The sequence below is a fragment of the Rhipicephalus sanguineus genome, chromosome 2 (genome assembly GCF_013339695.2).
Source record: "Rhipicephalus sanguineus isolate Rsan-2018 chromosome 2, BIME_Rsan_1.4, whole genome shotgun sequence".
NCBI classification, from domain to species: domain Eukaryota; kingdom Metazoa; phylum Arthropoda; class Arachnida; order Ixodida; family Ixodidae; genus Rhipicephalus; species Rhipicephalus sanguineus.
In genome coordinates, this window is record NC_051177.1 from 23129534 (window position 1) to 23154508 (window position 24975).

At 48.1% G+C, this 24975-nt stretch overlaps 1 protein-coding gene, 12 non-coding genes and 1 pseudogene across 15 annotated transcripts in view; 1 reads left to right on the forward strand and 13 right to left on the reverse strand.

Moving 5' to 3' along the window:
- Window positions 1–1202: 1202 nt before the first annotated feature.
- On the reverse strand, window positions 1203–1274 carry Trnat-cgu (transfer RNA threonine (anticodon CGU)). Its single transcript has one exon. It is a non-coding gene; the product is annotated as a tRNA-Thr (tRNA).
- Window positions 1275–1386: 112 nt separating this feature from the next.
- Window positions 1387–1458, reverse strand: Trnat-cgu (transfer RNA threonine (anticodon CGU)). The gene has a single exon. It is a non-coding gene; the product is annotated as a tRNA-Thr (tRNA).
- A 112-nt stretch (window positions 1459–1570) lies between these two features.
- Trnaa-cgc (transfer RNA alanine (anticodon CGC)) lies at window positions 1571–1643 on the reverse strand. Its single transcript has one exon. It is a non-coding gene; the product is annotated as a tRNA-Ala (tRNA).
- Window positions 1644–6551: 4908 nt separating this feature from the next.
- LOC125757064 (uncharacterized) lies at window positions 6552–8070 on the reverse strand (annotated as a pseudogene).
- Window positions 8071–8195: 125 nt separating this feature from the next.
- Window positions 8196–8267, reverse strand: Trnat-cgu (transfer RNA threonine (anticodon CGU)). The gene has a single exon. It is a non-coding gene; the product is annotated as a tRNA-Thr (tRNA).
- Window positions 8268–8378: 111 nt separating this feature from the next.
- Trnat-cgu (transfer RNA threonine (anticodon CGU)) lies at window positions 8379–8450 on the reverse strand. The gene has a single exon. It is a non-coding gene; the product is annotated as a tRNA-Thr (tRNA).
- A 111-nt stretch (window positions 8451–8561) lies between these two features.
- Trnat-cgu (transfer RNA threonine (anticodon CGU)) lies at window positions 8562–8633 on the reverse strand. Its single transcript has one exon. It is a non-coding gene; the product is annotated as a tRNA-Thr (tRNA).
- A 112-nt stretch (window positions 8634–8745) lies between these two features.
- On the reverse strand, window positions 8746–8817 carry Trnat-ugu (transfer RNA threonine (anticodon UGU)). Its single transcript has one exon. It is a non-coding gene; the product is annotated as a tRNA-Thr (tRNA).
- A 102-nt stretch (window positions 8818–8919) lies between these two features.
- Window positions 8920–8991, reverse strand: Trnat-cgu (transfer RNA threonine (anticodon CGU)). Its single transcript has one exon. It is a non-coding gene; the product is annotated as a tRNA-Thr (tRNA).
- Window positions 8992–9101: 110 nt separating this feature from the next.
- On the reverse strand, window positions 9102–9173 carry Trnat-cgu (transfer RNA threonine (anticodon CGU)). The gene has a single exon. It is a non-coding gene; the product is annotated as a tRNA-Thr (tRNA).
- A 111-nt stretch (window positions 9174–9284) lies between these two features.
- On the reverse strand, window positions 9285–9356 carry Trnat-cgu (transfer RNA threonine (anticodon CGU)). The gene has a single exon. It is a non-coding gene; the product is annotated as a tRNA-Thr (tRNA).
- Window positions 9357–9467: 111 nt separating this feature from the next.
- Trnat-cgu (transfer RNA threonine (anticodon CGU)) lies at window positions 9468–9539 on the reverse strand. The gene has a single exon. It is a non-coding gene; the product is annotated as a tRNA-Thr (tRNA).
- Window positions 9540–14782: 5243 nt separating this feature from the next.
- On the reverse strand, window positions 14783–14854 carry Trnat-cgu (transfer RNA threonine (anticodon CGU)). The gene has a single exon. It is a non-coding gene; the product is annotated as a tRNA-Thr (tRNA).
- A 1002-nt stretch (window positions 14855–15856) lies between these two features.
- LOC119382526 (uncharacterized) overlaps window positions 15857–24975 on the forward strand; it is a 139363-nt gene continuing 130244 nt past the window's right edge. For 2 of the 3 annotated variants that reach the window (XR_007415059.1, XM_037650252.2), the window contains exon 1: window positions 15858–16392. The gene's annotated coding sequence lies outside the window, so the exon portion shown is untranslated. Of the gene's footprint in view, window positions 16393–24975 lie in introns of all 3 variants that reach the window. The other variant, XM_037650253.2, reaches the window with a different exon arrangement.

The window sequence follows — 24975 nt, forward strand, 5'->3', positions numbered from 1 at the left end:
CGGGCCAGCGTTTCGTAAGCTGACACTCCAACACCGCGCGCGCTTTGGTTAATTGAGTTCCCTTCTCATTTGCTGCCTTCTTTTCCGTTCCACGCAGTCTTTCTCGTGCTCGCACTTTCCAGAATCACGCGTTCTCTCCCCACACGAGGCACGTCGGGGATCGTGTGTCTCGTCGGATGGCGAGGAAGGTGCACGAGTGATGTGGAAACTGTAAAGTGACAAAACAAATGCGTAACACTCGCTCGATGGATGCTAAAGCGAAGGAAAGAAGGAGAAATACCGAAAACGAAATTCTCGTGAAAGCCGCGAACACGGGAGTAAACTCTTAAAGAGGCAGGAATAAAACTGGAGTCGAGAGGAAGGTGCGTCGGAGGATCGAGCGCGAAGGCGGCGGCGAGATTGCCGCGGAAAAAGAAGGGCATCAGGCGGTGGCTTCACAATGGCTTCTTATTGTGAGCGTCGGCTTCCGCTCGTTGAGCATTCAGGGCCCGCTTTCGGTCGCCCCATCCATCACCGGGCCCCAAGAAAACCCCCGCGCGCAACTCCAATCCCGCGCCGCCGCTCCTTTCGTCGGCCGTCCCGCACCCCTTCGCGGCGCCTCACCGGGATCGTGTACGCCCTGCTTGTGCACGCCGAGGTTCTCGCTTTTTCTGCCACTCACCATCTTAAGTAGCTCGGCGCCCAGCGTATACGGTGTGTGTGTGTTTGCCGCCCTCTTCGCGCACCCTACTTCGTTTCGCGTGCTCCAGTATCAGTGCTAGCCCCATCAGAGGAAGCTTTAGTCGCACTCAATTGATAGCTGGGATCCGGTGATCGATGTGATCCTTCAAAGTGAGGCGATCGCGACGTCACTGATAGCGCGATGAACGCCGCGCAGGCTTCGGCACAGTAGTGACAGACGAACGCATTCATGTTGCATGTTCTTGGTAAACAAGGGCTGCAACAAACAACGACAATACAATACAATAAAAGAAAAAAAAACAAGAAAAGAAAGGGGGAAGAGAAAACGGCCGTGATTATTAATATGATATTTACTGTATTTGCCTTTCAAAATACCATTTCATTTTCTGCGTAAAAAGCAGGCTGAATAAAGGCATGCAAAAGAAAAAAAGAAAAGGGAAAGCAGGCTGCTCAGTCACCTTGCTAGTCGCCTGTTTCTATATTAACGCACAAATGTAAGAGGACAGGAGCAAAAATTCTGATGCCGCCAGTGAGGTTTGAACTCACGACCCCTGGTTTACGAGACCAGTGCTCTACCACTGAGCTATAGCGGCGGACAATCGAGGCGAGCCAAAGGGTCCAGCTATTCGGCGCTTGCCTTATCTGAAGATGAAATGATACACGCTCTTCACTGTCCACGTAATAATACGATCAAAAGAATTCTGATGCCGCCAGTGAGGTTTGAACTCACGACCCCTGGTTTACGAGACCAGTGCTCTACCATTGAGCTATAGCGGCGGACAATCGAGCTGAGCCAAAGGGTCCAGCTATCCGGCACTTGCCTTATCTGAAGATGAAATGATACGCTCTTCACTGTCCACGTATAAGAATACGAACGAAAATATTGTGATGCCGCCAGTGAGGTTTGAACTCACGAACCCATGGTTTGCGAGACCAGTGCGCTACCACTGCGCTATAGCGGTTTTTTTTTTATTTATTGCCTGGCTTGGACACTGTACAGGGCAATCATTGCGCACTCACATAATACAATAAAAAAGAACAAGCATTGCCATCAGTCCCATTTGGACTGATGTCCTCTTAAAAATACTCAAGGGTTGCCAGAGGTACAAACCTTGACAACGATTCTGGCTAGATCTCGTGTATTTTGCTACACTCAATGAATGTAGACATGCTTTGCCTGAAATAAATTACTGCTGGTTTTGCATCCGGGTCGAAGTGGTATCCGGCCATTCGCGCACGCCATATACAGTGGAGACCGGTCAACATCACTACATCAAATGGGACCCCCTCATCATTCGTTACTGCGAGATGCCTTATCCCGTGTGGATCCAGTGGAAAATCTTTATTGTCCTCTGCAAAATGTCCCAAAAATGTACCCCTTCCCAACAATGCAAAAAAAAAAAACATGGTCTATTGTTTCTGGTTTCTTACATCTCAAGAAGTGTGACCCCCATGGTGTAAAAAAGTCCCGTTCCTCTGTGAAAGTCTTTACTGACAGTGTTCCTGTGTGTAACTTAAAGAAAAATGTTTTCACCCCTGTAGGTACCTGCATGTTTCTCACCCGCTTCAGTACATTTTGTCCCGGTCTTCCACTGTATATGGCCCTGTACAATGGTACTGGCAAAAACATATCACATCTTTGTACAATTCTTTTCTTCTAACACTTGCTAGATAATCCCAAGAAAAACGAACAGATTAACAAAACGTACACTGTCTACCACTTCCTTGAGATAGCCACGCAACGTCACGGGCCGGCTATCCGTAGTGACAACAAGATCTGGTAAGGCACTGCCTAACCTGAGCTGGCATACCGTACGCAAAAACGGATCCCTGACGTCACGGAAAAACAAAAATCTATTTACTAATTGTCTCACAAATAGGTGCGCCAAACCGAGACCCCCGTCCTTCACGCGCCTGAACAAATTGGTCCGTCTGCACCTTTCCCATTCAGAGCCCCATATAAAAACTGCGAACTGAGCTATAGCGGCGGACAATCGAGGTGAGCAAAAGGGTCCAGCTATCCAGCGCTTGTCTCGTCTGAAGATGATATGATCTTTACTGTCCACGTAAGAACACGATAAAAAAATTCTGATGACGCCAGTAATGTTTGAACTCACGACCCCTGGTTTACGAGACCAGTGCTCTACCACTGAGCTATAGCGGCCTTTTTTTTTGTCTTTATTACCGGCTTGGCAAAAATTACAAACACAAGGGATATATATTAGTAGGGCATATAAATGGCGATAAAAGTGCTTGCCTCATGCTGGCTGACACAGAGTTAAAAGCGCTTCAAGTTTACAAGTTCATTCAATACATTCATCCAGGGTGGTTCATCTTGTTGCAAGCTATACAATTCTTTCATATAACACATGCTTTCAATGAAGTGCTGCCTTACTAGCCTGGGATTCAGTTCCATGTGCCTCACATCCATTCTGCTTTTCCACAAGCAGTGCAAAGAAAGCAGCATGAACATGTCATACGGTACAGTGTCCTCATTTATTGTTGGCAGAAAACGAATACCGAACGGCGTGATCGGCAGGTCCTTCTTTAGAGTCCTTTGTAAAATATCCCAATGAAAAACTGCGTCCCAGCATTCTATGAATGCATGTTCCACTGTCTCAGGCTTATTGCATAATGAACAGTTCACAGACCATGGTATGGAAATACCTCTTTCCTCAAGCCAAGTCTTCACAGGTAATGTGTTCGTGTGCAGCTGGAAAAAGGACTTAACCGATGCACGCACAGGCATTCGCTTCACTCTTTTAAGCACGTTCCTCTCTGGTCCTATGGAATACATTGATCGATACAACGGCATGGGTAGCATAACGTCTCGTAAGTCCTTGTACAGACGCTTCCGCGGAACATTACTCAGGTATTCCATAGAAAACCGCACCTTCAAGAATTGAACAGCCCAGACAATTTCTTTTAGGAACCCTCGCACTCTGCCATAAACACACTGTCGGTAGTTCACAATTCTGGTAGTTCATCGCAGAGCCTTACTTGAAGCACTGTCATCAGAAATGGGTTCTTTTGGTCCCGTAAGTAAAGAAATCTTGACACAATCTGCCGTATAAACAAATGTGCTAAACCTAGCCCACCATTTTTGACAGACCGAAACAAGTTAGTGCGGCTTGTTCGCTCCCAACTTGATCCCCACACAAAAACAGCGAGCACTCTGTGTAATTTCTGTATGTTAGCTCTTGACATACACAAAGCATGAAGCACGTAATATATTTTTGCAACGACAAACAAATTGCAGACCATCGCTCGGCCAAACATGGAAAGATTACGACCTCCCCACTTCAGTGTGTTCTCGCGGACCCTTTCAGTTTCTGCATTCCAGTAATCCGCGGCGTTTCGATAGTGTTCAAGTGGAACCCCTAGGTATTTTGCTAGCGTGACGGTCCACTGTACATTTACAAACCTACTGGGGGGGTCCTTCCATCTTCCGATCCAGAAACCCGAAGATTTATCAAAGTTGATAGCACTTCCTGTCGTCTTACAATATAAAAGCGCCTCGTCGACCGCGGTTTTCACACTTTCTTTATCGCGACAAAACAGCGCGATGTCGTCGGCGTATGCAAGTATTTTCACTTCTGCGGACTGCAGCGTAAAACCAGTTACCCTGCTATTGCTGTTTATCTTTCTACAAAGCGGTTCCAAGTATATGGCGAATAAAAGGGGGGATAAACAACATCCCTGTCTCACAGATGACCGCACGTTAAACGCTCTCGTGACCTCCTTGTTTATTATGAGGTGAGCAGTGCATTCCTCGTAACACATCTTTACAGCATCTATGATTAGGTGCCCTACATTTACGTGTTCAAGTATGCAAAAAAGAATCTCGTGAGCAACCCGGTCGAAAGCCTTTTGCAAGTCCAGCTGCAACATGGCTCCACATTCGCCCAATTCTTCACAGCACTCTAACATGCTTCTGGCAGTATGGATGTTTGTGTATATTGACCTTCCTTTGATGCCGCATGTTTGATGCGGCCCTACAATACTTGTTACCACCCCCTGCAGTCTCTTTCCAAGCACCCTGGTGAATATCTTGTAATCGACGTTCATCAGTGATATCGGACGGTAAGCGTCGACATTCAACAATTTGTCTGGATCCTCTGTTTTCGGTATAAGAACCACGTGGGATATCCGAAAAGACGGAGGAACCTGCTTCTGCGTGTAGGCCTCATTAAACACTTTCAACAGCGCCTGGCTAATGTCGCTTTTGAAGACTTTATAAAAACCTGCCCCGAGTCCGTCAGGGCCCGGCGACTTGCCTCGAGCTAAACCTTCAATTGCTGCTTCTATTTCGCCAATGGTTAAAGGCCACTCCAAGCGCTCTCGCACACCATCTTCTAATCGGGGCATGTTTAGTAGAAATTCTGTTTTAAACTCTTCCGTAACGTGCTCTACCGTACCGAATATTTCTCCATAATGCTCAAGGAATGCCTGCTCTATTAGTTGAGGTTCTTTCGTAATTTCGTTCGCGTACCTAATCATCCTGGTTTCATTCCGCCTCGCATACGCCTTTTCGTCTGATAGAGCACGTTTAGTCGGCGTTTCGTCCAGCCACACCCTTTCGGCTCGGGCTCTTATGACTGCGCCTTTGAACTTATCTTCATCGATAAGCTCCAGCTGACTCTTCAGTTCTTTTATTTCTTTGGTTTTACTTCCTGGGCTTTCCATTTCGACTGAGCACAAAAAATCCAGCTCGCGTTGTATTTCTTTTTCTTTTTTCCTTTTGTTATACGTAACTAAAGTGGCTTCCTCTATTGCTCTTATCTTAACTTCCTGTTTTAAAATTTCCCACATTTCCAGCACGTTGCCTTCGTTAGTGCCGGTCAATTTATCCAGCTTTTCTTTCACATATTCACAGAATGATTCATTCTTTAGTATCTCATTGTTAAATTTCCACGTCTGCCAGTTGAATTTCGACTTGGGTTGCCTTTTACCTATACTGAACATTACGAGACTATGATCGCTGAACGACACATGTTTGACACCATAATCGCCACACTTTTGTACAAGGTCTAATGATACATATGCTCTGTCAAGCCTAGCATGACTCTGCCCCTGAAAGTGCGTGAAGGCAGCCACGTCATCACTCGATAGAAGGTGACCAACGTCTTCGAGATTAGCTTCTTGCACAAGGGTACTTAAAAGAAGAGCGCTTTTATCTCGTACCGGGCGGTTTTTCACTCGGTCTGCTGCAAAACACACACAATTGAAATCCCCAAGCATTACTATTTTCCTTGAACATTCCAAATACTGGCGTACACTTTCAAAGAAGGCCGAGCGTTCATTCTCGGTATTCGGCGCGTAAACCGATAACACACGCCACTCTAAGCCAGACAATGAAAAATCAACAAGCAGCAGCCTTCCGCTTTGGCATGAAACAACCCTCTCTTCTATTATGCCCAAATCATTCCTAACGAAAAGTGCGCTGCCAGCTGACGTTCCAATAGCATGCGCTACACAAACATTGTATCTATTGCGGAACTGTTGCACCATGTAGTCCGTTTGCTCTTCGAGTTCTATCTTTGTTTCCTGCACTGCCGCTATATCAATATTCTTTTCCAAGAAAAGCCGGCTAAGCTGATACTGCCGCTTTCTGGAACACAGCCCTCGAACATTTAACGTCGCAAAACGAAGTGCAGTGTCATTCGCCATGGTTATGTTTTTGTGAGAACGAACGGACCGCACGGCACCTACCTCGTACTACGTGTGCTGTCAACGCCACGCTGATACCTTGCAGGAGCTTTGCGCAGCCGTCTTGGCAGCATTCGGAAGGTGCAGTTCATTAGCATTTCGAGGGCAGTTTGGCCCCCACTTAGACCACGTGGCGTACCGCGAAGCACAATGGCTCGCGGTTACTTAGGCTGCGGCTCCGCCGCCGTTCGATCCGGTGGTATGTTCGGCCTTGGCTTGAACTTGGCCCGACGAAAGGTCACCGCCTTGGACGGTGGTTCCTCCAAGTCGGCCGCGTTCGGGACCTCACCCGTGTCCAGCAATGCGTCATGACCCCGCTTGGAGACCGTGGCGCTGCTTGCTCCCCCGTTCACGTCCATAACTTCCTGCTCTCGACCAGACGGTGACTGCGTGGCGACATGGTCTTGCCTTTCGAGACGGCCTGTGTCGGCGCCTGCAGACATTGTTTCTCTTAGGTATCCCTCCTCCTTCTGACTTTCTTTGTTCTTCGAGAGCGGAGTTAGCTTTGCCGCTTCACGCCCCTCGTCCTTCGGCAGCACTCCGCTCGCGGCTTCCTCGGCATCAGCCTCGTCCATGACGAGTTCTGTGGTGTCTTCTTCTCCAGTCGGCCCAGTGACACTTGCGTAGGTCTTCACGCACTCACTTTCTTCATGACCGAAGCGACGGCAATAACTGCAACGTGGAACGCGACACTCGCCGAATGTGGCCCTTGCTGTGACAGCGCAGACACAGTGGTGGTCTTCCCGGAGCGACCAGAAGAGCCATCTCTCCGGCGACGCGTAGCTGGTGCGGAAGGTCTTCGACCTTGGTGCCACTGTGGAGTTTCAGACGCACCAAGCGTGTCGTCGACCCTTTGTCCTGAATTCCTTGAACCCTCCACTTCTCCTTCGAGATGTCTATCACCTTCCCATACGGGGCCAGCGCTACGCGCACGTCTTCATCTGGCACATTGAACAAGAGCCAGTGAAGCTTCAGACGTACAGTGGTGAGCACTCTTAGGGTGAACACGCGAGCGCGTGGCCGACGGCTCAGTGGGCGCCGCGTAACGGTCATCGGTGGAAACATTGCGCATGCGCATCATGCGTTCTACGAAATACTCTTTCCACCGCGCGCACACAAGCGTATCCCCAACAAGCATATCTATGACGCAGTGCGCGTGGTGGAAAGAGTGTATCGCAAAGCACATACTGCGCATGTGCAATGTTTCCAACGATGGCTGTTACGCGGCGCTGATAGTGCCGTCGGCCACGCGCTCGCGTGTTCACCCTAACAGTGCTCACCGCTGTACATCTTGATTCCCTGGGTTGATGACCATACATCGCTGGCCTTTCACTTTCATTTCACCGCAGGCCAATGCTTTCTTCATCCCTTCCGTACTCTTAAATGTCACTGCCCAGACATGACTCATCCGGTACGCCCCCAAGGCTATCACCTCGGGGAGCAGCGCCAGACGTGCCAGCGTATCCCGGAAATGTTCTACTCGGTAGGGCCTGGCTTTCACATCCGCATGCAAAAATAAAGTATTTGAAACACTACGGCCTGATGGCAGCGTAGGCAAAATGACTTCGTAGCCGTCGCTATCTTGCTCATCGTTCCTGTTACCGCGACTGTTCACAGTCGCTGATACCGCCCCTTGGGAGCACATGATACACACGTCCGCACCCTTCGGCAGCCGGAAGTGGAATCCACTGAGCTATAGCGGCGGACAATCGAGCTGAGCCAAAGGGTCCAGCTATCCAGCGCTTGTCTCGTCTGTAGATATGATCCTTACTGTCCACGTAAGAACACGATCAAAAAAATTCTGATGCCGCCAGTGAGGTTTGAACTCACGACCCCTGGTTTACGAGACCAGTGCTCTACCACTGAGCTATAGCGGCGGACAATCGAGCTGAGCCAAAGGGTCCAGCTATCCGGCGCTTGCCTTATCTGAAGATGAAATGATACGATCTTCACTGTCCACGTAAGAACACGATCAAAAAAAATTCTGATGCCGCCAGTGAGGTTTGAACTCACGACCCCTGGTTTACGAGACCAGTGCTCTACCACTGAGCTATAGCGGCGGACAACCGAGCTGAGCCAAAGGGTCCAGCTATCCGGCGCTTGCCTTATCTGAAGATGAAATGATACGATCTTCACTGTCCACGCAAGAACACGATCAAAAAAAATTCTGATGCCGCCAGTGAGGTTTGAACTCACGACCCCTGGTTTACGAGACCAGTGCTCTACCACTGAGCTATAGCGGCGGACAATCGAGCTGAGCCAAAGGGTCCAGCTATCCGGCGCTTGCCTTATCTGAAGATGAAATGATACGCTCTTCACTGTCCACGTATAAGAATACGAACCAAAATAATGCGATGCCACCAGTGAGGTTTGAACTCACGACCCCTGGTTTACAAGACCAGTGCTCTACCACTGAGCTAGAGCGGCGGACAATCGAGCTGAGCCAAAGGGTCCAGCTATCCAGCGCTTGTCTCGTCAGTAGATATGATCCTTACTGTCCACGTAAGAACACGATCTAAAAAATTCTGATGCCGCCAGTGAGGTTTGAACTCACGACCCCTGGTTTACGAGACCAGTGCTCTACCACTGAGCTATAGCGGCGGATAATCGAGCTGAGCCAAAGGGACCAACTATCCGGCGCTTGCCTTATCTGAAGATTAAATGATACGATCTTCACTGTCCACGTAAGAACACGATAAAAAAAATTCTGATGCCGCCAGTGAGGTTTGAACTCACGACCCCTGGTTTACGAGACCAGTGCTCTACCACTGAGCTATAGCGGCGGATAATGGAGCTGAGCCAAAGGGTCCAGCTATCCGGCGCTTGCCTTATCTGAAGATGAAATGATACGATCTTCACTGTCCACGTAAGAACACGATCAAAAAAAATTCTGATGCCGCCAGTGAGGTTTGAACTCACGACCCCTGGTTTACGAGACCAGTGCTCTACCACTGAGCTATAGCGGCGGATAATCGAGCTGAGCCAAAGGGTCCAGCTATCCGGCGCTTGCCTTATCTGAAGATTAAATGATACGATCTTCACTGTCCACGTAAGAACACGATCAAAAAAAATTCTGATGCCGCCAGTGAGGTTTGAACTCACGACCCCTGGTATACGAGACCAGTGCTCTACCACTGAGCTAGAGCGGCAGACAATCGAGGTGAGCCAAAGGGTCCAGCTATCCAGCGCTTGTCTCGTGTGGAGGTGAAATTATACACGCTTCACTGCCCGCGTAATAAGAAAGCCAAAAAAATTCTGATGCCACCAAACGGTCCAGCTATCCAGCGCTTGCCTTAAAATAACACGCTTTAAAGAGAACAGCGGTAAAAAGGAATCCGATGTCGCCTATAATGCGTCAACTGCGAACATCTGGTTTTTAAGACCAGCGCTTTATCACTGAGTTACGTCATTATTTTTAACAGGGAAGCTGTTCTTGGTAGAGCCTTTCATGCCTGGTATCCGTCGCAACACTTGTGGGCATCATAAACGGGTGTGCGCCACAGACATTTGGTAAATCCCACTACTCCCCAGTGGTCCACTAAACATGAAGGCAACAGTTAGCCCATTAAACGGGTATGTGCCACAGAAATCTGTGCGGCCTATCGGAAAATATAACCATCATAAACGCGTACGTGCCACAGAAATTGGGTAAATTTCACCACACACAACTTCCACTATTGTGGAGCGAAGCCCACGGTGTATCACTGCACCTGGGAATCTCCACAACACCCGGGCTACCGCCCTAATCCTTCATCCTCACATTTCTCGTGGGAGACTGCGCTGACCAGCTCAGAGCCGCAGGAGCAGCGTCGGCTAATCCAGCGGGCGCGTGGTGTGGCGCGAGCCAATGGGGACCTGAACTAAGTGCTCCATCCAACGAGGACGATACTTTAGGCCTGCATAAATAAAAGTTTTCTCTCTCTCCCCACTAAAAAGGAAGTAGGCAACAGTTACCAAACAAATGGCGTGCGCGTTATCACAGTCCCACCGCTGTCACGTGATACTTTGCGGTTATTAAAAAGTAGGTGGCTATACTATTACCTCAAAGCTTAACAAAAAGTGTTTAATCAAGAGCAGTGATAGAACATATCTGAAAGACTTTCAAAACATAGAAATGCGTTAGCCTGACGAAGGGAACGCCACCAGACTCGCTGTTTCATCGGTGTCCGCGAAGCGGAGCGGGTTGAATTTTTTATTAGTTCGTGTTGAACATTTCACTCAGCTAAGATTGACGAATATATACAGCCGCCCAATTTTTTAACCTAAACGCGCGAGCATTGATCGCCGAGTTAAGCGCCGTTTCACGGAGCAGAGTGGCGAAATGAGCGAGAAAACTTGGAGAACACGCGCATGCGCGCAGTGGACAGACAGGTGCAGCTTTCGCCTGCCAGGCTCTTATGCGAAGCGCAGCCAACCCCACCTGCATTTTTGTTCGTGCTTTCTTGCCCTGTTTTTGGCTTGCTGTGGAAGGTATGTTTGTTGACCCAGTGAAGTGCTGCGTGAACCGGAGGATTAAGACAGAAAGAAATGCTGATATGCACGTGGTATAATCAGCGGGTGTTTATCACATCCCATCCATCTCAAGCGCGACCACTTGACATTTTCTTTATAACTTGATGGCAGCGTTCAGAAAAGAAACTACGGGCAACCATGGTTGGTTGCGAAAGCATCGCAGGGGGTGCGCATCGAGTTTCCGTTTCTCTTATGTGACTTATGAGACGGTGGTTGTCGAGGCGTTCGAATTACAGCTTGCCGACGCTGTCGTTTACGTTCGGCTTCCCGAGCCTTCCTCTGCTCCGAGGCGGTGGCGCTGCCGCTGCAACTAGCGCCAACGTTGACGTTGTTCATGGCGTTTCGCACACCATTGCACAGAGAGAGAATGACGGATGCACAGCGAACGCGCGCTTTCGCAGCCTCGAGATTCGCTTGCCGGCGTTGCCGTTTTTCGTTCAGCATCGCGAGCGTCCATAGCGCCGTTACCAAGGAGAGTGCAACGCTTGCCGGCGTTGCCGTTTACGTTCAGCTTCGCGAGCGTCCATAGCGCCGTTGCGAAGGAGAGTGCAACGGGAGCGAGCGCGCGCAGCATTTATACGAGCGCACAGCTGTGGCGGAGAGAGAAACAGGAGAGGACAAACAAAGCGCAGGAGCGCTCACGCGAGGAGAGGGGGAGAGTTGGCGCATGCACAGTATGGGTGCGGACGCCGCAGAACGGACACTGCCCCGAGCATAAGATGCTTTCGCATCTAAAGAAGCATGACGATACGGGGCTCAAAATAAGCGGGGTTGGTGTCTGTTTACCGGAACACCGGAACAGCCTAACAGAAGACAGCTGCACAGGGCTGGTCATCGGGCGCACGCGCGTATTCTCGTTCATATTGCTGCTGCGCTCCGTTATACGACGCTTATCGACTACGTGGTCGACGCTCGCGCGTTCAGGTTCAAAAATTGGAAAGCGCTGCGAACCAATTTATCAAGGAAGAAAGATAAATTATGCTCTCGGAAGGATCGTAATGGGCCGAATGCCAGTCACTAAGGTAAGTAACAGGTTTTAAAGAATACCTATCCAACCCCTCCCCCCTTACTGTCCCCTTTCCTTAAGCGGCTGATAACTACAAGATTCTGGAAGCCTAGCCAAGGCCTAACGGTGAATTTTTTCTTGAAGGCACGCTTAGATTCCACACAGCTGTCGAGAAGAACGGGTTCAATGTATTCCAGTTTTATTCAGCATGAGGCGGTTGTCATATCCAGGAATAAATGTGACGCAACGGCTTTGGCAAGATTTTTCGGCGCGATACAGACGACGAAATTCCGAGAAACAAAGAGACAGAGACATCGCTCGTCTGTGTCTTTTAGTTTTTCGTCCTTTTGTCCTCGTTTGTCTCGTGCTGAAAAAAAAAAAAAACCTTGTTGAAGTTCATGAATCAACTAACTCGCACCATATTTATTCGATGATGCAACGTAGTTCAAAAGAAGCCTTCTCCTGCAGCCATTTCTTCTTAAACTTTCGGGATCAATGCCTCTGCGCTGTTGAAAGAAGAAAGACTTGCTAGAGGGCTTTGCCGGCTGCCGTTTAAACCACTTGAATACGTCACGCTCATAACTTGACTATTAGACGACGCGTTGCACGGGACTTCAAACTGCAGGGTTTGTAAGATGAATGCTCTCACTAAGCTACCGCTAACTCAATATAAAATCGATTTATTTCTAAGCACTTCATCCTCCCCTCTACCCCCCTATGTTGCTAAGAGGCGTAGCTAATATCATAGGCGTGCGCAGAGTTCTGCGGTAGGAGCAGGGCTTCAACCCCCTTTCCCCCCTTTCAGCTCGAAAGAAAAACAACGCCGCCGCAGTGGATGCAAACTTGGAAATGAAGCGATCGCGTGCTCACAGCGGCCTGCTTTTGTTGCTCTGGTGTAAAAGTGAGAAGGGAATAGTTCTTGCAGTGCAACATCAGGGATCATCGGCCGCCATTATTTTCAAAAGCCTGCATGGCCTGCAATTTAGGCCTGCACTTTAACCAATGACGGTACACGAACGACCGACTAAAGGTGAGGGGCAAACTTGGAACCCGCCTCGGATGAATCAAATCCAACAAATGAGATAGAAATATATATCAATTTTGACTGCCTGATACGCCGCAAATGTTGCAGCTTGGACGCTGTTTTGAATTAATTTATATAACTGTAAGCTGGATGCTTTAACCCATTGACATACCTTGATATTCGGGGAATGTTACGAGAAAAAGTGGCCTAAAAATAAGTTTACTCTGTGTTGTCAGTAGATTTTAAATCTGCTTTTAAGTGCAACGTAATTACTTCAGCCAAATTTGTTCACTTCACACAGAAGTAGGTGATTTATCATTTCTTGTGAATTCGCTGTGGGTAAGCAAAGCGGAAGTTTGGGCCAGTTGGTGATTCATGATCGGAGTATACTGCGTGGTAGACAACACGGACAACACGGCTGCGCTGTGGGAGTAAGGTATTTTCAAATAGTTCTATTTATTTATTTATTTATTTATTTATTGTGTCGCAATTTGTTACACAAGTTCTCTCGTCTCATTATTATTATTATTATTATTATTATTATTATTATTATTATTATTATTATTATTATTATTATTATTATTATTATTATTATTATTATTATTATTATTATTATTATTATTTTCTTTTTCCATTCTTCTCAGGCAGTTATTGGGCTCATCCGTGACCCTGCCGTTAACTGTCATTTGAATGAAATATTTTAGTTTTCCTTTCTTGTTGGTTATTTAGTTCATTACGGTTAATAAATGAAATCAAACCTGAACGCCGCAATATCACTTATTAAGCATATATGCTGCGCCCATGGTGATGGGAGAAATATCGATGGAACAGTTTACCTTTGTGTTTTAAATAAATTCACTTATTGCTTTAATTGTAGAAATCAAATAGCTCAATTCTTGCTTGCTATAAATCATTCACAATTTTTTCGTGGTCCGCTTTGGTTGCTTAAAGAACATTTGTTCAGAGAAATCAATACAACGGCCATTTGCAACATCTAAACACTCACAAAAGAGCATTTATCCAGATATCCGTGGTGTTATTTGTGTTAAAGGAACACTAACGTTAAACAATAAATTAATTTAGACTAATAAATTTTACTCTGAAAACTCTAGTGTCGTTAGTTTTACCACCATAGGTTAATTAATAGATTAGAAAATCAATGTCAAAAGTATCACTTTTGAATTTCCCGCCAGAACTCTGATGTCCCGGGACGCCACGGATGTTAAAGTGTTTTTTTTTCGTATTTTGGCCAGATTGGCTCAACAAAATTTCCTGAAACTTGGTATGTCAAGTCTCTGGCTCCCTCAGAGGACAATGTACTTCATTTTTACTGATTACGAGCTACCAAGGCATTAGTGGACGCCGCCAAAATCTAAGACGCCTCGGCGACTGTGCGGTAACTTCGAGGTGGCTTCGCCACGCGATTTTCTTTTTGCGCGTTTTTTCGCTTACCAAGCGCCTTCTCGCAGCAAGCGTGGTGTTTTGGTATCGTGAAAGAGTAACTTACTAATGCGAGAAAACCATTTTTCTCTTTAGTGCCCCTTTAACAGGAGGGGCATTAGCAAGTAATCATGATTGTCAGATGAAACGTTTAAAATTAAAGCAAATAATTGGGATTTCGCTGGTTTGTCAATGATAAACACCTGTTCCTTTTGTACTGGCATCTAATCGTAGCAGGCATCTACGCGGTAACCTACGCGACCGGCACCATAGGTACATACATGCAGTTGCGAGAAAGCGCAACGGAAAAAAAGATTTCGACGTTTTGCTGCAGCATGTTTACCATTGTTATGATGAATATTTAGATTTCGCATCTGTTCAAGAAAAAAAAAAAGAAAAAAAAAAAAGACTGCCGCCAGTGAGGTTTGAACTCACGACCCCTGGTTTACGAGACCAGTGCTCTACCACTGAGCTATAGCGGCGCTGGTTTCGCCGGTGTTAAAAGGCGGTCACATGCTGCTTCTCTCCTTCTTCGCTCCCGTATGCATGTTTTGTGCGGTGTTCTTGTCGTGTTTCTTGCAAACAGCCGCCACTCGTTGTGATATTTATGTTTCTTTCGGTTCCGTCGTTATTCCGAACCGCTTTCTTCGCACTGTTTGTGAAATATACGGTTCGACACGAGTGCGGGCGTTTATTTTCCACTCGTAAACACGTTCTTTCGGTGCTTGAGAGGCTGAGAAGTGCCATCTGTAATACGTGAAATCCCACTTGACACCTGTTACGTTGCCTGTTACCTTGTGGCGGTGTTCCTAAACAAATATGAGACATTTCACCGGCGCGAAACGTTTGCGTGTTCCCCAGCTCCTGGTTCCTAGGGAGAAATGGTGGTAACTTCGGTGAACATGATGCATCTTCGAAATCATACCCGTCAGGTCTACTTTCTTTTTCACACAGCGTACTCCTACGCGACAATTATTCTTGCTCTGGCCCTTCACTCTCGCGGCGTGGCTAGTAAGCCTTCATGATTGCCAATCATCAGCAGTGCAGGGCGCAGCGGCAAAGCTGGCTGCCGGCTTTCGCGCGAGAATATTGAATATGCTTCTTTTATGTGTTTTCGTCTGTATGCCAGGAAGCTCCTGTGCACCCGTTCTTTTCCCTAAAAAATTTTTGTTGTGACAACGTCTCAGCCTGCATTGAAATAGTGGCAAAAGCTTGGGATTTAATATAAAAGAAACACCGTACCAAATTCTGGAAGCGCGCAAGGAACAATAGAAGAGAAACGCAAATTGCTCGGTGGACAAAAAGCAACAACCTATACAACCAGTGCGTCGAGAAGAAGCGAGTGCCTTTGCAAATGACGCGAACAGGAACATGGGAAAGAAACAGAGAAAAACGATAATAGAGACAGCTACGTCGGTAGCGACCGCGGCGCCGCAGCACTCGCGGCGGCCGCCCGAAGAAGCTCGCCCGCTTGTCGTCGTCTGCTGCCGGGCACACAGTGCGGCCGATACAACGTTTCGCATCGGAGCCGCGTGTGCTCGCAGGGGCGCCGGCTTGGAGCCAGTGTTTTTCGATTGCCAGCCGGCTGTTCTCCGCGTTGTCACTGCGTGGAGGAGGACTCTTGCTTTCTTCAACGCGTGCTGCGCAGTCGCCTCAGGACCGCGCGAGTGGCGTCTTAAAAACAAAGTCCGCCGCTAGCTTCCCCGAGTGTTGTCAGTGCGCCTGTTTTGTTTGTCTTCGTGGTGGTTTTCGACGTGCGCCGTGCCAGAGTAGAGGGCGTTCACAAGCCAGGATGCCAGGTCCGGAACGTGGTCATTGCGAGCTGTCCCACAGATAAGCGATCTCCACGCGCCTTGTGGTGCCTGCAGCGCCTGGCCCTCTCTCACCGCTGGAATTCGGGAGATAAGCAGTCATTTAGGAACCGTCTCCCTCTCACCAACCAGCCAGATTCGTCTGCTTGCTATCAGTTTCCCGGTGACTTGGATGCGTGGACTGACTGACCGAAAGCGTTCACCGTCAGGTGAGTGGCACTAGTTCTGATGCTGACGAATATTAAAGTTGGCATTTTTACATGTTCGCGGAGGAAAGTGTCGCAGCAGTGAAAAAATAAATAAATAGACAGTAACAACGAAGAAGGAAATAATGTTTAGGAAGTACCTGTTTACTCATAAGCAAACACCTAGATTCCTTTAGTCTTCTAGCCGGCGTCTAACTGTTAATCTTCGAGCCGTAACCGCGGTAGACATTGTGGAAGCACCGTGGTTCTTCTGGGGAACTTGCATTGTGCATTTATTTATAAAGAATAATTAACAGGGAAGGTCTTATCGTATGCCTACACCGCCAAACGGAGATGTGCTTACGTCGCCAACCAGAAATGTCAAAAGTTCCCGAAATGCCAACCAACACTCATATTAATGAATGAAAAAAAAAAATGCTCTCAGGTGCCGACCCATCCAAGTGTGGTTTATAAGTGTAACAGTCTAACGCTGCCAAGCAGCGTTGGTTTGCTAAGCTTAAGGCACTGACACCTGCCCGTCCCTTACACTGACACGGGCGCCGCGGTGCGGTCATGAAAGCGTATACCTTTTGTTTCGCTCTTTTCTTTCTGGTTTGTTCTTGGGGCGTCTACGTCAGCGGATAGCAGATGCCATCCATCTCGGCGCATACGTGCCTCTGTACAATGGCCGAACGTGGTTTACATTTTTTCTTTACAGCCACCCGATCCCTGTCATTCTTCGAGCGCAGTTCATTGTTCTTTTCTGCGCCTTTTCTGTCCTTCGCGCGCCTCTGCATTTCTTGCTTTCTCTCTCTCTTTTTTTTTCTTTCGTTAAATTTTGTGTTTTCAGTAGTTCAATAACAAAAATAGTGGATGGCATTGCTGTCCCTTGTGCTCTTTCGCGTGACGTAAAGTTTTTTTTTAAAAGAAAAAGTCTCTCCGACAGCAACAAGCCCGTCACTCGGCAACCTGTCGAACGTCGCTCAACGTCCCCCCGTTTTCAGAACGCTTGTCGCTCATCGCCATACTTTTGACTGGGTTAAGGTGAAAGCTAATGCGCAGTGCCCCGACTACATGCATGCCGACCTCCGCTCAGACAAAGTGCGCAGTTTCGCTCGTGTGTCTGCTGCCCTTCGTCGACGAGAAAGTCACTTTGCAGCTGTTTCTTTCTCTGTATCTCTTTTCACACACACACACACACACACACACACACACACACACACACACACACACACACACACACACACACACAACACACACACACACACACACACACGTGTTTGTGTGTGTCAGTGCCGTAAACCGTAAAGGGGGACACACATCTTGCCATGGCGGCCATTTTGTATGAATACAGGTTTTATTTTTATTTGCCTAATAATTAAAAGCGTATGCTTTGAAATGATATTGGAAAACTGTCTAATTGAAAAACACAATCAAAATTTCTTTAGATTGTGTTGCGATAGACCCAAAGCCTTAACCTAGCAAGTTTCAGAAAATTTTATTGAACCAATGTGGCCAAAATACGCAAAAAGACTTTGAAATTCTTGACGTCACGCTGACGTTCACATGCTGACGTTACGGCGCGAAATTCAAAAATGAAACAATACAATAAAGCTCTGAAAGAATAATTTATCTGCATAAGCTGATTTAATGTTTCACTTTAGTGTCCCTTTAAGAAACATCATTATGCAGTGCTATATGCACGAGCAAGGACAGTAGCCATGGCAAGGAGGGCTTGCACACTCGGCACAAATTGAATTCGGACAGCAATTATTATAAACACCATCATACTTCATTACAGAAAGTTGGTAGAAGAGGCCCAAGAAAACATTGTCTTCACTAGCTGTGCTGCAATCGAATAACGAAACTGTGTTGTCCGAAAGTTGCATGTTCCACAACAGACGGCAAGTTGTCTTTTCGTCCACTTTAATTTCTTCACATTTATATCATAATTACTACACTACAGCTAAATACTACAAGTATTCTCCGCTATACCTTCCTTGGATTCACTGTCCGTTGGTTTCATGAGGCTGTGCCTAACAAAGAACACGAGCCCTCGATTCATTCCTCCTCTTTCGTTCAAGCTGTGTTGCGTAACGTCGTTGGTTATACGCAGCACAGAGCCGAGAACTTCAGTTAGATACTCTGATGGGTGATCGCAACCACTGTCGGAGGACGCGCGTTCAAGTACTCTGGGGATTTCCGGCGTCGCCAGGGCAACGGGGTGTGCTCAATGTGTATACCGTCTATCAAGAAGGAAAATGTCTGTTGGCTGCAAGAGAATCTACCCTCGCAGGAAGTACTGGCAATCGCTCCGCCCCAGCTCCGCCCATCAGCATAGTTTGTAAAACCTGTAATTTATGAGTATACGCCGTTAAGAACGTCGTCAATGAAAGGCTCTCTCGAGACGGCTTAAGAGGGCGACGCGTTCAGATATACGCGGTACAAGGCACAAGTCCGTGGCGTGTTAGCCGTGCAGCACAGAAAGATGAGCCATATTACTGCAATACATTCACGCTAGGTGCATGCAACGGAATAAAAGTGGACAAAATTAATTGGAGCCTTCCAATACACGGCACGTATATTCTTGCTGCTCCACGGTTGCTTTTACACATTAGACCAGGGGCGTAGGCAGAAAGTTTTTTTCGGGGGGGGGGGGGGGGGGCACCTGGTGTGCCACCCCCTGGCTACGCCACTGCGTTAGGCGAATTAATTAATCGACATTACTAAAACAATTATGACGCGTAGTATAGTTGGAGCCGCTGCTGTATTCTTCGCATATTTTCTGATAACTGTAACGTATAGATAGTGTTTAGAAGAAACCGCGCAAGTTTTCCTAAAAGTGCGAAGCAGCAGTGTGTTATATACTCACCTTTGGTTCATATATGTCGTGCCTAGGATGGGAAACAATACTGCGGCCCATGCCAAGGCTTTAAACCTGCCGAGAGCGGTGCGATATTACCTGCGTACCAGCTGACGCCATCGCGCAACGCACAGGGAGTGAAACATACTCCTCAGAATACGTGTTTTCGTCATCCTACATCCACACCCAACTTCCGGCGGTAAAATTTTCGGCATCATAGCACGTTGCCTCTGGATTGCATGTCCCAACTACGTTCTTGGAAAACGGCCATCGCGCCCGACTTCGTTCCGACCAACTCTTCGCGTCCTCGTATTAACCGGATGTTCGTTTCCAGTTCGACGACGCGACCATCGAACCGGATTGGTTGCTTCATTTCACCCATGCACTATTCATCAATCCGTTAGTTTACGAGAGTGTGCTGTCGATCTGTACCTTCGAATTGTCACAAGAGCCAATCTTGTGGCGCTTTCGTTCCAAACAGTGCCTGGAAGTGAAGTGCGCTATTCACAATAACACTGCAGGCGTCCGCATCCGATAATAACCTGTCCGACAATACGACGGCAACTGGTGTATACGAAGCAGGGGCGTCGCCCCTGCTTCTTATAGCCAAAATTGATAATTGTGGTAGCCAAAAATTTTTTCGGGGTCAGGGGGTGGGGGAGGTGTGTTTAACTACACTTTATGTATGTTTATGCGTGCGTTTATATGTGCACGCATATATATATATATATATATATATATATATATATATATATATATATATATATATATATATATATATATATATATATATATATGCGCCAACATACAAAACAGGGGGGGGGGGGGGGCATGCGTGCGTGCGAATACACTGGACCACTTTGCAGTCCTTTCACTCTTGGTAAAGTTCGCGATATACCCTCTCTTCCTCGCTTTTGCCTACGTTCGACGTTCCGTTGACGTTCCGTGATATACCACTGTAGGATGTTGGTAAGACGCTTATTACTTGTAGTATGCTTCCTCCCCTGAACAGCGAGTGTATGTCACCGGTACGTGGCTCGATATGGCGCTAACGTATTTCGTTCGTCGAGACAAAAGGACATCAACTGTGGTGTGATCTCTATCGGGTGCACTGCCGCACGGGGTTGCTGGCTTCCGCGCCACTCTCCTGAATTTTGCCTTCGCGATGTGCGCAGAGAAAGGCAGCGCAAGCGAGAAAGAGAAGCAGGGGCCTCGAAATCGCGGCGCCCGCGTACGTGCGTTCCCACCGTCCGCGAAAGCGCCAGCTGTCCCGGGCTCGACATGCTCCTGGAGGGCAGCGAACCTCGCACGCCGGGCTGAGTCCCGGTGTAAGGCGCGGTGAATGGGTCGGGCAGCGAGTTTAAAGCGCGGACCGCGGTTTTTTCGTGCCCTTGGCGGCTCGCCCGCACGAGGGAAGCACGGTGAACGGGCAAAGGAAAGAGGGGAGTTCAACTGCGACTGCTGCTCTCGAAGAAGCAAGTGTGCGATCGGCCTGTGGGAAATGCCTGCGCGAAGACAGTCTTGAAACGAGGATCGCTGAGGGGAAAGGGAAGAAGAGAGAATGCTGTGTTTGCTTCTTGCTTCTATCATAGACCCTTCCACACCCGCCCCCCCATCTTCACAGCTGTGCCTTGTTGCAGTTTCTTTTCACGACGACAGCGGAACCCCTGCCGCCGCACCCCTCTCCTCAATAACTGGGTCTCCGTCTGTTCAGCGCCACTTGTTCAGTCGTTGTGTCAGAGATTCAGCGAGCCTGGTCTATCGACCTTGCTTTCCGTGCGGTCTTTTCAGTCTCAGCGACTCGTAACGTCTTCGTGGATCTCATTCATGCTTGGCGCCGCTACGACATGTCGATTGATGCATGGATCGACCTCTTTGAGAGACAGCGCCCGCTATTTTGCTCAAGCTTTTTTATGCGTCGCGGCCTTGCATAGCTGTGTGTGGAACGCTTCCATACAGCGTCACGCGCTAATATTACAAGCTATAAACGCTTGGTAAGTTCTAGTTTCCGGGGCCTGCCGATGAAGCAGTTTTTCCGTTAAGTGGCAAGTTATAGAGTAATTATAGTTGTTCCAGAATCACAGAATTTGCATATCTGTTTTTATTCAAGCTTTACTATATTACGTCGTGTCCTCCTGTGTGCTCGATTTAAAATTAGAGATGCTGAGCAGAGCGAAAAAGACGACGGTCACGGAAGAGACGAGGGAATTGCCTCAGTGTATGGGAACAACAGTGCGACCAATCCGCCTCGTACGTGTGAACCAGTTATTGAGGGAACGCAACAATACTGCACCGCGGACACTACACAGAGCACCCGCCATGCTGGCTTGTAGCGGCGACAGTAAAGTATTTCCTATAGAATCACACGTACACTGCGAGTGTATTTAGATTTCCGAAGTGTGTCTAAAAACACACGTACTCGCGATTTACTTTAAGCAAATCGCTTTCCTCTTAAACGTGCCTGCGGCAGACAACAGGATGATTTCAGAGTGCTACCGCGAAACCTGAATGAACCATTGTCTTCGTTATTATGTATAACTTCCTCGTGTCACTTGTAATAAAACGAAAAGTTTAACAGCCACCACATTCATACAGCTCGCTTCCAGCAGCTGTCATGTTGTCTGATGACATCCAGTAACAGCTGGGGTCTGCGACCCACTTACGGCTGCCAATTACGAGAACATCGGCGACCGTCGTATAGCAGAGTGACCTTTCGTTCATTTTTTTTCCGTTTGATGCACCGTTAAAGCGGCTCAACAGGTATTGGTATTATTTCTTTTTTCTGTCGTTAGTGCCAGCTTGTCTAAATTCAAGAGAAGTCACTGTTTCTTTTTGACAAATTTATATGTCTCTCTCACTAAAACGCGAAATGGAGTAAACGGTATAGTCTTCAGGTTTTCCATGCAGTAAAGAACTACCGTATAAGCAACAGCAATCATGTAAATGTACATGGAAGACTGATCCCATAAGAATCTGTAACGAGTAGTGTGCGTATCTTTTAATTTCTCATATCATTCTCATTTGGAGTTGCATGCTCGGCATGGTGAAGGGGGTAGGGGTGAGTGAATGCGGTGAGGAAAATACAGGCGAACCGCCAGCAAACCTCTCTGACAGTAAGTTCCCGCATCGGCCGGTGTTACAGCCCGCTGACACCGGGTTTGATACCCACACCGATATGTAAAATCACCCATATAGTTGGATTGCGCTGTACGTTGAAGAACTCCGACTGGGCAAAATTAATTTGGTGTTCCTCGCGGCGGCGAATGTCATATTCGTGTCGTGGTTTTGGAATTTAAAACCCCAAAACTGATTTTTTTTTTTTTGTAGGATCTGGGAGGCTGCTTGAGAAAACTTCCATCGCCGTCAATTCTGCGCGCTTGACTCGCAGAATCACCAGTGGTCAGCAGTGTACCTAAGCGTTCGCATAAACGACTCGCACAGCGCGAGCGCTGGAACTTTGGCAAAATGCAAGCTAACGCTCCGGCATGGCAATGCACACTGAAAGCGCTTTCGGCGGGCTTGCGTGCTGCCGCGCTCAGGACGCGCGTGGCGGTGTTTGCCGCGTGGCATGCGGTTTCTCGCCCCCCACCGCTCTTTGTCCAGCTATTCACGCTTGCTCGTCGCGTACTTAGTTCTGTGCAGCATTCCGTAAAAAACCGACCCGTGTAGCCAGTGAAGTATGCCAATCGGTTCACCGGAGGGTAAGAACATTGCGTTTGGCCTCTTAAATTGGCCGATGTGGCCCTGTCTTCGAGCCACTCGCGCGATATTGACTCGGAAGTCAGCGTTTCTTGAAATTTGGACGAAATTGAAATTTTGTACGAAGCTACTTTTACAATCCGACGGAAGCCAGTTCCTAGTCTTTGTAGATTGCCTCACTGGTCGGCAGCTATTGGTCGAAACTTCCAGCGCTCCTCAATTCGTGCCATCCATTCGCAAGGAACAGTCCCTTTAAATTCAATTAAAGCCACCTTGCCGGGAGTCGAGTTCTTTTGGCTATACTGTGCACTTGTTTCCGTCTGCGTGCTTGTGCACATATCTCTCCCTCTGGCATAGACTTACTTTCTTTTCTACACAGTGCCAGTTCCAAGTGATGTTTGCTCTGCCCGTCCGCCTGCGTTCGCCACCGCCATATTTCGCTTCACCCTCACCTTATATATATCAGCAATAAACAAAACGTTGCTCAGCACTCTCGCCTAGATTGTCGAACTTATTCCACTGCAGCAATGTGCAGCTATGAGGCGGACGCATGGATCAGTGAACCATCGCGCAGCATTTGCCATTGGCGGATTGGGCGAGTTTCGTAGCGGTCTCGATGTACATTCGGTGAGTGCTGGCGTCGGCATGCAGATACATTTCGGATTTGCGAGGCAAGGGCGGCCAACGTAGAAGTGGGCTCGCTCGAGTTAACTGCAACGATGTGATGATGTTGATCATACATAGAGGTCATTGGCGCAAAGGCCAACTCAGCGCAAAGTGCGCCAGGTAAACTAGTACGCGCCGCACAGTTGTCACACAAAATACCGAAACAAAAACAGCCATCGAAGAATCATAGATGCAAACGGTAAAATTCAAAAACCATGTCAGGAATATCAGCGGCATATGTGACACCTCGAACCTCTTTGTTAGACAATGCAATGTGTGCCTGGCTAGCAGTTTCCTGTTTCAGTGTTTGTGCTTTTTCGGAAGTGGAATAGCGCAGGCGCATTGGTTTGTGCATACAGAACAATAACGTGGCCAGAAATTTTTTTCGCATGCTTTATGTATGTTCGTGCGTGCGTTTCTATGTGGGCGTGTATATAAACACATGCAAAACTGAAAAATATGGGGGAGGGGTTGAACCCCCCCCCCCCCCCCGGCTACGACCCTGGTACAGACAGTATGTCCCATTAGTAAAGATTCAATTCGAAGCATAGCGCTCTTATATGTAGTCTCTTGTCTAAAAATTTTCGCACTAGGAGCTGGTTATCACGGAGCGCAAGAGCGAGGGCTTTCTTTCCATTGTGCTGCATCACCGAGCGAGGAGGCCTCGGTGAAACCGGAGACCGAGCTCGTAGACGACCGAGTACCGGGAACGTATCCGCCCGTCATGGCAACGGCGGGTATCGCTTTCGGATTGGCTTCTGGCCGATCGGTTGCTGTGGCCGCGGCACCGACGGGGCCCGTGGTGTTTGCCCGCGTCGCCGGTGCCATACGAGAGCTGCGGAAAAGGCGGCTGCTGGCCCGTTTGACTCAGCCAACTCAGCAGCACGGATTTGCTTTCCTCCCCGATCGGTGTTGGCGAGAAAGGGGAGCCGAACCTGGCTGATGCGTGACAGCTGCTGCGCGCCAGTGCATGCCTCGCGCTCGCCCCGTCTCTTAACTTATTTTTTCCCCATCTCCTGTTTTGTCTTCTCGGTAGCTTATTTCGAGTGTACGACCAGGGTTAGCTGAAGTGGACCCAACAGCGAGTACGTTCTATGTGATGCGTGTCGACCTTGTCGCCTCGACTCGCTGCTTTTACCAGTCGCTGCTTTCTGTTTCCTTTTGTTATGGGGGTGGAAGAGACGGACGCGACGCGGTGTTTTGTTCTGCCTGCAACCCAAGGCCGGCTTCACATGCGCTCACACTCGAGAGCACCCGTGTCTCAATCGCGCATGTGTTGCTAAATTCATCGCCCATTCCTTGAAGTACGTGCCATGTAAGTGAGTTTGGCCGATCGCTCGGCCAGCGCTGCCGAACACCCACTGTATATATAGTGCAAT